Source organism: Engraulis encrasicolus, chromosome 9 (assembly GCF_034702125.1).
Source record: "Engraulis encrasicolus isolate BLACKSEA-1 chromosome 9, IST_EnEncr_1.0, whole genome shotgun sequence".
Taxonomy (NCBI): domain Eukaryota; kingdom Metazoa; phylum Chordata; class Actinopteri; order Clupeiformes; family Engraulidae; genus Engraulis; species Engraulis encrasicolus.
Genome location: NC_085865.1, coordinates 5,393,171 through 5,403,136, shown reverse-complemented (window position 1 = coordinate 5,403,136; position 9,966 = coordinate 5,393,171). Strand labels below are relative to the sequence as shown.

The 9,966-nt window shown below is 39.8% G+C and overlaps 1 long non-coding RNA gene across 3 annotated transcripts; it reads left to right on the top strand.

Moving 5' to 3' along the window:
• Positions 1 to 4,019: 4,019 nt before the first annotated feature.
• On the top strand, positions 4,020 to 9,052 carry LOC134454938 (uncharacterized). 3 transcript variants are annotated; one of them, XR_010035935.1, is made up of 7 exons: positions 4,020 to 4,213; positions 5,412 to 5,511; positions 5,651 to 5,708; positions 5,822 to 5,928; positions 6,316 to 6,428; positions 6,556 to 6,614; positions 8,608 to 9,052. It is a non-coding gene; the product is annotated as an uncharacterized LOC134454938 (long non-coding RNA). The 3 variants fall into 3 exon arrangements; XR_010035934.1 differs by having other exon boundaries at positions 4,020 to 4,218; XR_010035936.1 differs by having other exon boundaries at positions 4,020 to 4,218; positions 6,285 to 6,428.
• Positions 9,053 to 9,966: the final 914 nt, after the last annotated feature.

Here is a 9,966-nt window from a genome sequence, read left to right as displayed (position 1 = left end):
CGACTAGACCATAATGGACCATCTACACAGTAAATGTTGCGGTGTTAATTCAACACTTAAAGATTTCATTTAAGTCCAAATGATGTCAAATCAACTCTCTAAGTGTAAAGTGAGCACTGCAGAATTTACTGTGTACTTTTTGTATGTGTGTGTGTGTGTGTGTGTGTGTGTGTGTGTGTGTGTGTGTGTGTGTGTGTGAGAGAGAGAGAGAGAGAGAGAGAGAGAGAGAGAGAGAGAGAGAGGTAGAGAGAGAGAGAGAGGGGGAGAGAGAAAGAAGGAAAGATAGTGAACGAGAGAGCTAGCGAGCGAGAGATATTAGCCAGGAGCTCCTACAATATAGAACCCTCTACTTTCTACTCGTCTCCACAGCCCAGGGTGATATAGCACCCTCTACTCTCTACTCGTCTCCACAGCCCAGGGTGATATAGCACCCTCTACTCTCTACTCGTCTCCACAGCCCAGGGTGATATAGCACCCTCTACTCTCTACTCGTCTCCACAGCCCAGGGTGATATAGCACCCTCTACTCTCTACTCGTCTCCATAGTGAAAAGTGAAAGCCCATTGGGAAACTCCAACTCCCATTGTCATTGTGACACAGCACTCCACAGCACACAAGTGAACACTGCACACTGCACACAACGAAATTGCATTTATGCCTCACCCGTGCAAGGGGGCAGCCCTCAGTGGCGCCCCATGGGGAGCAGTGCGGTGGGACGGTACCATGCTCAGGGTACCTCAGTCATGGAGGAGGATGGGGGAGAGCACTGGTTGATTACTCCCCCCACCAACCTGGCGGGTCGGGAGTCGAACCGGCAACCTCTGGGATGCAAGTCTGACGCCCTAACCGCTCACCCATGACTGCCCATAGCCCAGGGTGATATAGCACTCTCTACTCCTCTCGGCTCTTTTGACCCCCCCCCATAACTCATGAACGAAATACGGTATGACCACCAAACTTTGGGGAGATTATCTACATATGGACATCTATGAATGACGTAATTTGTGTGTCATTATCTGGTATTATGATGTCATTATGACATCATCTGATTACAATGCCCAAAATCTCGCCATGATGTATTTTCCATCAAATTTAGGTAGGCCTAATGCACTTACAGTACATTTTAATGATTATATGCTTCAGACCACTTTAATGCTCACAAAGCTGTCTGATGCTAATGGAAATAAAAAAATAAAAAAAATATGAAAAAGGAACAATAATGAGACTTAGATCAGTGATTTTCGGTCAGACATACCTGTCAGAAAACCGTTGCCATGGCAACGGCAAAAATGATAAACATAATCTTTTGGTACTAAACTGTAGTCAACTAAATTTTAGGAAAATTCACGAAGTTTCGTAGTCATAGCTTAAGTCGTTAAGGAATTATACAACATCGAAGTTGGTGCGGGCACTTTTACCCCCCCCCCCCCCCAGTCTGGATAGGGTTAATAACGTGCCATATCCCCCCTGGCATCCCCTCGTGGTCCCCCCAGGGGTCCCTGGCCCCCACTTTGAAAACCACTGTAGACCATATCAGCACTGTAATGATGTGAAACATGCCATAGCGATCACAGATCAGCGGGAGAGGAGAGGAGAGCCGCTTCTTATTGATCTCTACAGTGTCATTCAACCTGTTTCAAATGTTAACCACAAATCAATAGCCTCCACCTGCTGTAACATACAAGGAAGCTTTTAGCAGACGCTACTGAAACCTGTCTGGTTTGTTGTAGGCCTACACTGTGTGTGTGTGTGTGTGTGTGTGTGTGTGTGTGTGTGTGTGTGTGTGTGTGTGTGTGTGTGTGTGTGTGTGTGTGTGTGTGTGTGTGTGTGTGTGTGTTTTCTGTGTTGTTTATTTGTTTTTGTTTTTTTGATCACCTGATTATTGACACAAACACAGGATACCTTTATGTCTCTCTCTCTCTCTCTCTCTCTCTCTCTCCTGACAATCACCTCAAATGAAACTCGAAATGAATCCCAGGCTTCTTAATATCCACCCAACGACCAATTACGATCAATATTTTGTCACTCGGCGGCGTCGGATGGTAATGTACTTAGTGTGAGTAATTGCCTTGCCATCGCGTCTGGCTGCGGGCCAAATAGCCTTCATTCCCATAATGCAATTCACTCATTCAAGGTGTCTTACCTTCAAGTGGGGAATGATGATATTTCATCAATGATGTTAGTTACAGGCCCGTCCAGGGTTGCGTCGAATACCTCACACCGTATGTGCTCTAAAATACATGAATGCATTAAGTACCATCATCGAGTAGGTGCTCTGAAATATGTTAATATATTAAATAGATCATAGCCCATGTGCCCTTGTCAGGCTAGTGTAAGACAATGCCACTCTTGCCGATTTTTTTTTTTTTTTTTTTGGTAACACACACTTTCAGAAGCACCAGCACCACTTCAAACATGAAACCAAGTGTTCAATTAAAGAATAAGGTGGGAACTTTGCGTATCATTGCTTGAGGCAATTTCAAAGGCCGAAAAGCTTTTGAGAGGCACCTAGTGCACAGTAAACAAAGTATGCTATTTATAATTCTCCCCCACTCCTTTGTTATTTACTATTGAATTAAGGGTGGAAAGGGTACGCACATTTGCGTTAATGATTTCACAAAGCACCTCTGTGTTTTGAAGGGGCCTCGAGAAAAATACTGCTTTAGACTCACAAGCAGGGGCGCCGCCAGAACATTTTGGGCCCCATGAAAGATTCGAATTTTGAGCCCCCTAAAGGGCCCCTGTCGGTGCTGTCAATGCTTGGGCTCTTAGAATCTTGTAACACCTTTCCCCCCCTAGTGACACCCATGCTCACAAGAATGAGTCACTAGACTGACAAGACTCGGCAAATGTTTCCTCTAACAAATGTTTAATTTCATATTATATTACATTACATTATATATTATATTACTTTACATTACGTTTCATTTAGCAGACAGACTTACAAGGAGGACATTCAAGCCAGCGTCGGCGCTATGGGGGGGCATTTGTAGGCAGTGCCCCCCCTAGTGGCCACTGGTGCCCCAGCACCCAACACAGGACAAAAAAAATATATAACACACTTTAAACCATTGCATTTTGACTGTTTAATTTTAATATCCTTTTTAAATTACACGTGCAAAGTAACAGCAATACAATTAAAATGGGGAACATATATTTTGGTTTTGCTTGCATTTTAGTCATCTGGCACTAATGACATCGGCATGTGACAATCTGTGGGTAAAGCAAGCAGTTTGTCCTCAAAGGCACACCGTAGCGTTGTGTACGTCACCCATCCTACTAGCGCGCGATATCTCCCTCAACAGTAAAATAATAATGATAATAATACATATTGATTTGTTATAATGTCCTAATAGTTAAAACAACATAAGTAACCCATCCACGTATGACATATTTCTGGATGTGGGTAATGCAAAAATGTCATGATGACATTGTCATCTAGCCTGCTGGAGGTGGAATGGAGACAACAAGCAAAACAATGTTAGCAGTTTGCTAGCTGGGTTGGATATGTCAAACGGTGTGAATAATTGCGAGAAGCACTGTAAGACAGCATTTTAAGGTAAGGAAATTTGATTGTTAAATTTGCCCGCCGCGGCATCTTGACTTGGGTCTATTTGATTTTGCCTGTGCGATTGTTGTTACTACTAGCCCCTCATGCTTTGAAGTTTGGCTAAGTTTGGCTTTGAAGTTTGGCTACCCATCGGTGCGCTTATCAGATGTAGTAGCTATATTCTTTTTAAAAGATTTTGTGCACATTAAACTCTGTGCCCATGCTCATCACGTTTTGCGTTTACTTTCCTCTATGAAGAGTTTGAAAAAACTCCCTCAAGGCTATTTTAAATGTCAAAACGACAGCGGAGTAGGCAAGTTGTCAAGATGAGTTGTTGAAAAATAGATCGGTTGCACAATGTGTTTTACAGTGTTTCACTTCACATTTCAGGCGTAAGCTTAACCTGCAACTAGAACTAGTGAGAATGTTTTGAATACTACTCTCTTAAAAATGCTGGGTTATTTTTGTAACCCAAAACGCTGGGTTAGGTACGGGTTGGGTAGTTTTGGGTAGTTTTAACCCATAATGTTAACCCAGCCAGTAACCCATTTCATTGGGTTACGAGACTGCTCTGATGTCCGTGAAAGATCGTTTCAAATTTCAACTGACAATATGGGCCACGCTGCAGAAAATGTTCAAGAAGTCGGTGAAATTAAAGCCCTATGTAAGGTAAGTTCATTGTTTTAGTCCCATCATGTAATTGTTTTCATAATTTCAGTGATAATTGACAGGGAGTAGCAAAACCGTTTATTGTTTATGGTTGCTATAGTGATTTGAAATGACTTTGCATACTACACACAGTAGGTCCCACTGCCACTTCACAACTATGTTCAGTTCGTTGGGAGCTTAGTTTCTTGTTAGAAATTGACTCTATTATAAATGTAACTTCGTTTTTAAGTGTATAACATGTCCTGTTCGAGTTACATCAGTGGCATCTGAAGTTAACACCAGCAGTCTGGTTTACTAATGCCGTTAGCATTATGCTAACGGTTAGCGTTATGCTAACGGGTTAACAACAAGAATCATGGTTTGTTTGCAAGTTTGTTGCAAAATGTCTGCTTCATTGGGTGCTTGGTTTACTGTAGTACTGTACTGTAGTTTCATTATGAATTCGTTTTGATGTAAGTTTAGCCATAACCTTTCCAGTTAATATCACACTGTATGGCATCTAACATCAGAGGAAAAAAACTACTTTTCTCTGCTTTAAAATGCCGCTAGCATACATGCTAACGTGCTAGCAACAAATGTTACTTTGTTGAGGCTAGAGTTGTTTGGATATACATTAATGATACACCCATGTTGCCCTTTTCATGTTCATGTAAAAGGGGGTTGTCAAGGAAGCATGTTTTGAACTTGTGTGTGTGTGTGCCGTTTTAGATTTTGTCCTATGTTCCCTGCTGCTTCCAAGTAGACTGGCAAAGCGCAGGTTGTTGTTGCACCTCTGACAGGTTAGGTTTAGGGATGGTCAGGGCCAATGATACAGTAAGTAAGATCAGGGCACACATTTACAACTCAGAAACATTGCATTTCTGACAGGTTAGGTTTAGGGATGGTTTTGGAAAGGGCACAATTTGAAAACTCGGAAACATATAATGCGGGCAACATAGAACCCCTTTTTTAGAAGAAAGGGTCCTATCCCCATTCCCATACAAAGACAGGGGAACATAAGACCCGGGGAACATAGGTACGCTCCCATTATTGTGTGTACAGCTCTAGATAAATCAAAAGATAGAAATGAGGAAGGCTACTGGGTGGGTTTAAGTTTAAAAATTGTATGTGTGTTTCAAATGTCAGTCTGTTTCACACTGTCTATCAGAGATGAATAGCCTAATGTTTATGTTGTGTTATATTTTGCTTTGCAGTTGAGAAGATAGCCAGGGACCCTGTTGCTGGGTGGAGCTGTCTTGTTACTGTACGCGACCCCCATGTCTGAAAATAAGTGGAACTAGTCGGTTTCTGAAGGTGAGCAAACTTGAATTGAATGAATTTACACAAAATGTAGCTTATGTATTTTTAAATGTCAAAAATCTATTTGTTTAAGTTTCATATTTTATCCTGAGACCCATAGTGTTTATGTTGTGTGTTATTCTCTCTTTCGCAGCAAAGAAGATGGCCAGGACTCCTTGCTGATAGATGGGAGCCAGATAGAGTTGGTAGAGGTGAGTAAAATGTTACAAATCTACACAAAATGAATGTGTCAAAGATAAAACAATCTGTGTATCTCACAGTGTTAATCAGAGCTGTATGTTGTGTGTTTTATTTTGTTTTTCAGCCGAGAAGATGGCCAGGATTGCTGCTGGACGGAAGCTGTCTAGTTACATTGATTCCCCTTGTAGGACCGTGTCGGAAAATGCTGAGAAAGACCAACGGTTTTTAAAAGTGAGCAAACATTCATACATTTACACCAGGGATGTCAAACTAAGGCCCAGGGGTCAAAACTGGCCGAGTCCTTTTATTCGGCCTGCGAGATCATTTGAAATGTGTATTACAGTTGGCCCACATGCACCATTAATACATACTGTAATAAGACTTGACATTTGGTGTGTCACAAGAATATGAGTGGGCTCAGGCCAGTGAAGTAGCTCACGCTCATGTGCAACAGAATATATGCAGGCACAGTGAATTATGATGGGAATCTGTTTATGAAATTTAAATTAGTATTAACTGTGTGTATGCACAATTTTAGTTCAACTTAAAACAATCTGTGTATCTCACGGTGTTAATCAGAGATGCAGTCATGTTTGTTGTGATTATTCTGCTTTTCAGAGAAGATGGCCAGGATTCCTTGCTGCTGGATGGAAGCGGTCTAGTTGCAGTACATGAAGCCCCCTTGTAGGACCATGTTGGAAAATGCTGAGAAAGACCAACAGCTTCTAAAGGTGAGCAGATGTTAAAAAATCTACACAAAATGTATGTGTGTTTCAAAGATCTAACAGTCTGAATCACACTCTGTTAATCAGATATGCATAGTTATGGTTATGTTGTGTGTTAATCTCTCCTTTGCAGCTGAGAAGATGGCCAGGGACTCTTTGCTGCTGGATGGAAGCTGTCTAGAGCTGCTAGAGGTCAGTAAAGTATGATAAATCTGTACAAAATGTTTGTCAAATATTATGTTAATCAGATCCATAGTTATGTTAATGTTGTGTATTAGGGTCAAAGACGAAACAGGGTTTTCAGGACTCCAAAAAATAAAACTGTTCCCTGACACCGTTCTTCAACTTTTTTGGGTACATTGGAGTGTAGAGTGATTAAGTTTATTATTTTCTGTTCAGAAAATAGTAAGGAACATGCATTTTACCCCATTTTCACCCATAAAATGTCATTCAGTGTAATATGGTGTTAAACTGTTGATAATGCAAAAAGCATATAGATGACGTTAAAAAACTGAAATAAGATACATACCATAGTAAAGGCCTATATTTAAGGTCTTCATCAAACCTAAACATTTATAGTAAAAGGCATTTGCAAATAGTTTTTGCAGTGTTTGTAGTCTTTCACCGAGTGCATTTCACCCATTTGGCTTTAAGAAGTTTTTCCACTGAAGAGAAAATCAGTTTAAAATGCACAATTATTCATTTGTTGTATGCCCCCGCATTTGTTGTGCTAAACAAATAAGTTTCGTAAGAATTTGACTTTATTTTCACATAAAAATGTGCATTTCACTGAATGACCACAACTATTACACTGAATGATGCCTTGGCAAAAAAGCCTATATAAACAGCCACTTTTCATTGCTATCATATTGTTACCATCATACTACAGTACTCAACGTCCTGAATGAGTGACAACAGAAATAGATGTTGTCAAATAATTGGTATTTTACTTAATATTGGGGCATTACAATGTGTTTTGAAGAACTTCCAAGATCACAAGCTTAGAGGTAGGCTACTACTTAGGCCTAAAACAATAAAAAATATTTTTTTGTCTGTTAACCTGCATATTTCGGGGATTGTGACTTAGGGTGTTCTGATAATTCATGCACAACTTTCAAAATCCCAGAATCTACCCAGTAATATGGATGCTACATGGCAATAACAAGGTTATAATGGAAATAACAATAAAAGTCATAATTTCAAGTAGTATCATCATATTATTGTATCTTAGAGTAATATTGCAACTTATATTGCCGTTTTGATTCTTAATATACAATACAACCATGAACTGATTACACTGAATGAAATGGCCCTTACACTGCATGTCACTGAATGACATCTCTTACACTGAAGGACGACCAAATACTTTTCACCTTATTTTTACCTTTTTACAAGCACACAGTTAGTCACCTACATGAGAGGATGACTTTGACCCACAATGTTTACTATGTCTATTTAGAAAATATGCTTGTTTGGATGAATATCTGAGTATAGAAGTGTTTTTTGACATTTCACTGAATGACATCTGTTTTTGTGGACGCTGTTACCACAAGATAAAAATACAGAATTTTTGACTATTGAAGAACAAGATTCTCCCTTTGCATCATCACTTAAGGGGTCCCTAGGGTTCCTTTTGATGATGTCACATATTGTGTGTGACTATCACTTTTTATTATGATTTAAAAGCACCATGTTGATCTTATTACACTGAATGATATCTAAGGAATTGAAAATCCGGACAAAAGTCCCCAGATGATTTGAATATCAAAACAAAATGGTAATGAAACGTGCTTTTGATACAATAACAAGAACACTTCTAGAATTATGCCCAGAGAGTGAAAAAAGAATTTTGTTCGTCATTTTGCATAATTATTCAAGGATGTATTGATGATTTTTAAGTTCGGACCATTACACTGAATGACGTTTTTGCACTTTATGAGATTATTTAATACATACATTCACAATTATTTTTCTTTAAATGTTACTGAAATGAGACACCAGACTATGCTGTTTATCAGCATAACATTCAAAATTCATTAATTTACTTTTTTGATAGTTAAATGAGTGCGGAACAAAAAAAATGCACGTCTCGTCTTTGACCCACTATTGTGTTTTCCATGGTATGTGTTTCAAAAGAATCTGACAGCCCACATATCAAAACTTTTTTTTCCCCCACTTCCCTTAGTGTCACTCTGGTTGCCACCTTCTCCCATAAGGACACGTTGACTGAGGGAGATATTGAGCCCTGCCCTGACTCTGCACACAACCAAGGAGAGTGCCAGTAGCGCCCGCGCACACACACACACACACACACACACATACACACACACACACACACCTTTTATGGATGACAGTGTTTTTATATTCATTAACTTTTCAGTTAGAGGCTGCCTGAGTTTGTACGAATATCAGTGTTGTATTTTTAGGTTATTGTCATTTTAAGTTAGCTTCAACCTTGTCAGACCATCAGATTCGCCCTGCTCCCAAACCAAAATTTAGAAGATTCAGGCAGGATCACTTAATTTTAAGTTAGAAGTCATGTGTGTTTCCTATATGTGTTTTTTTGCCCTTAATACCTACTGGGATATTGATGTGTATTTTAATTGCATATCAAATAAACTGACTTTCGATTTGAAATAAGCTGTATCTGTGTGGTATGTGTCTGCATGAGGTCGTTATTAATTGATATTGCATAATGAGATTGAATAAGCATAAGTGACAATAACTTGGGTAAACCAACAGTCTTACTGCCACTTTTTGTTAACATTTTCCTTGCATCTATGCCTTAGCAAGGCTGACTAATTACTTATTAATTTATCATTACTTTAGCATAGGTGGTGGCAAACCATTCATGGCAGTAAGAGTTTTGGTTTACCCATGATTTTACTTAATTTTTGCAACCCAAACATTCGGTTAGATCAACCCTACAATAAAGTTGTTTCAACCCATCTGCTGGGTTAATTTCACAACCCAACTTAACCCAATGAACAGGGTTAAAATGTGTAACCCAGCGTGCTTGGTTATTCCAACCCATAATGGGTTTATGTCATTTTTGACCCAGCGCTGGGTTGTTTTTGGGTTATTTTTAACCCAGCCTTTTTAAGAGTGTACATAGCAATGGGTACATGTCTCAAAGATGAACAATTCATCACGAGTGATTTTGGCAACAGAACACAGGGGCAGTGGGTTCCTGGATTTTGGTCTTGCGTCTTTGTGTTCACTTCGCCAGTGCGCCCAATTGATAATGTTGTTTGCTGTCCTAACGACGCATAGTTAAAAAAAAAAAAATCAAACGCTGTAGGCTATTAATAGACTACACGTTTTGAGGTTCGGCTTGTCTGACATTCTTTGAAATGTCCATCCTCGAGACGAGCCACTGTAGAATATTTCAGCGTCCATGCCACCTACATTTAGCCTGGGTCCAATATTGGTATCAGTGGTATGACACTTAGTGAGGATGAGTGGGATAGTTGATGGTTCTTTGGAAGAAGGGATGTCTGCAAATGACGCACCATGCCATGCTTATTTTCTGACTGTCTACTCT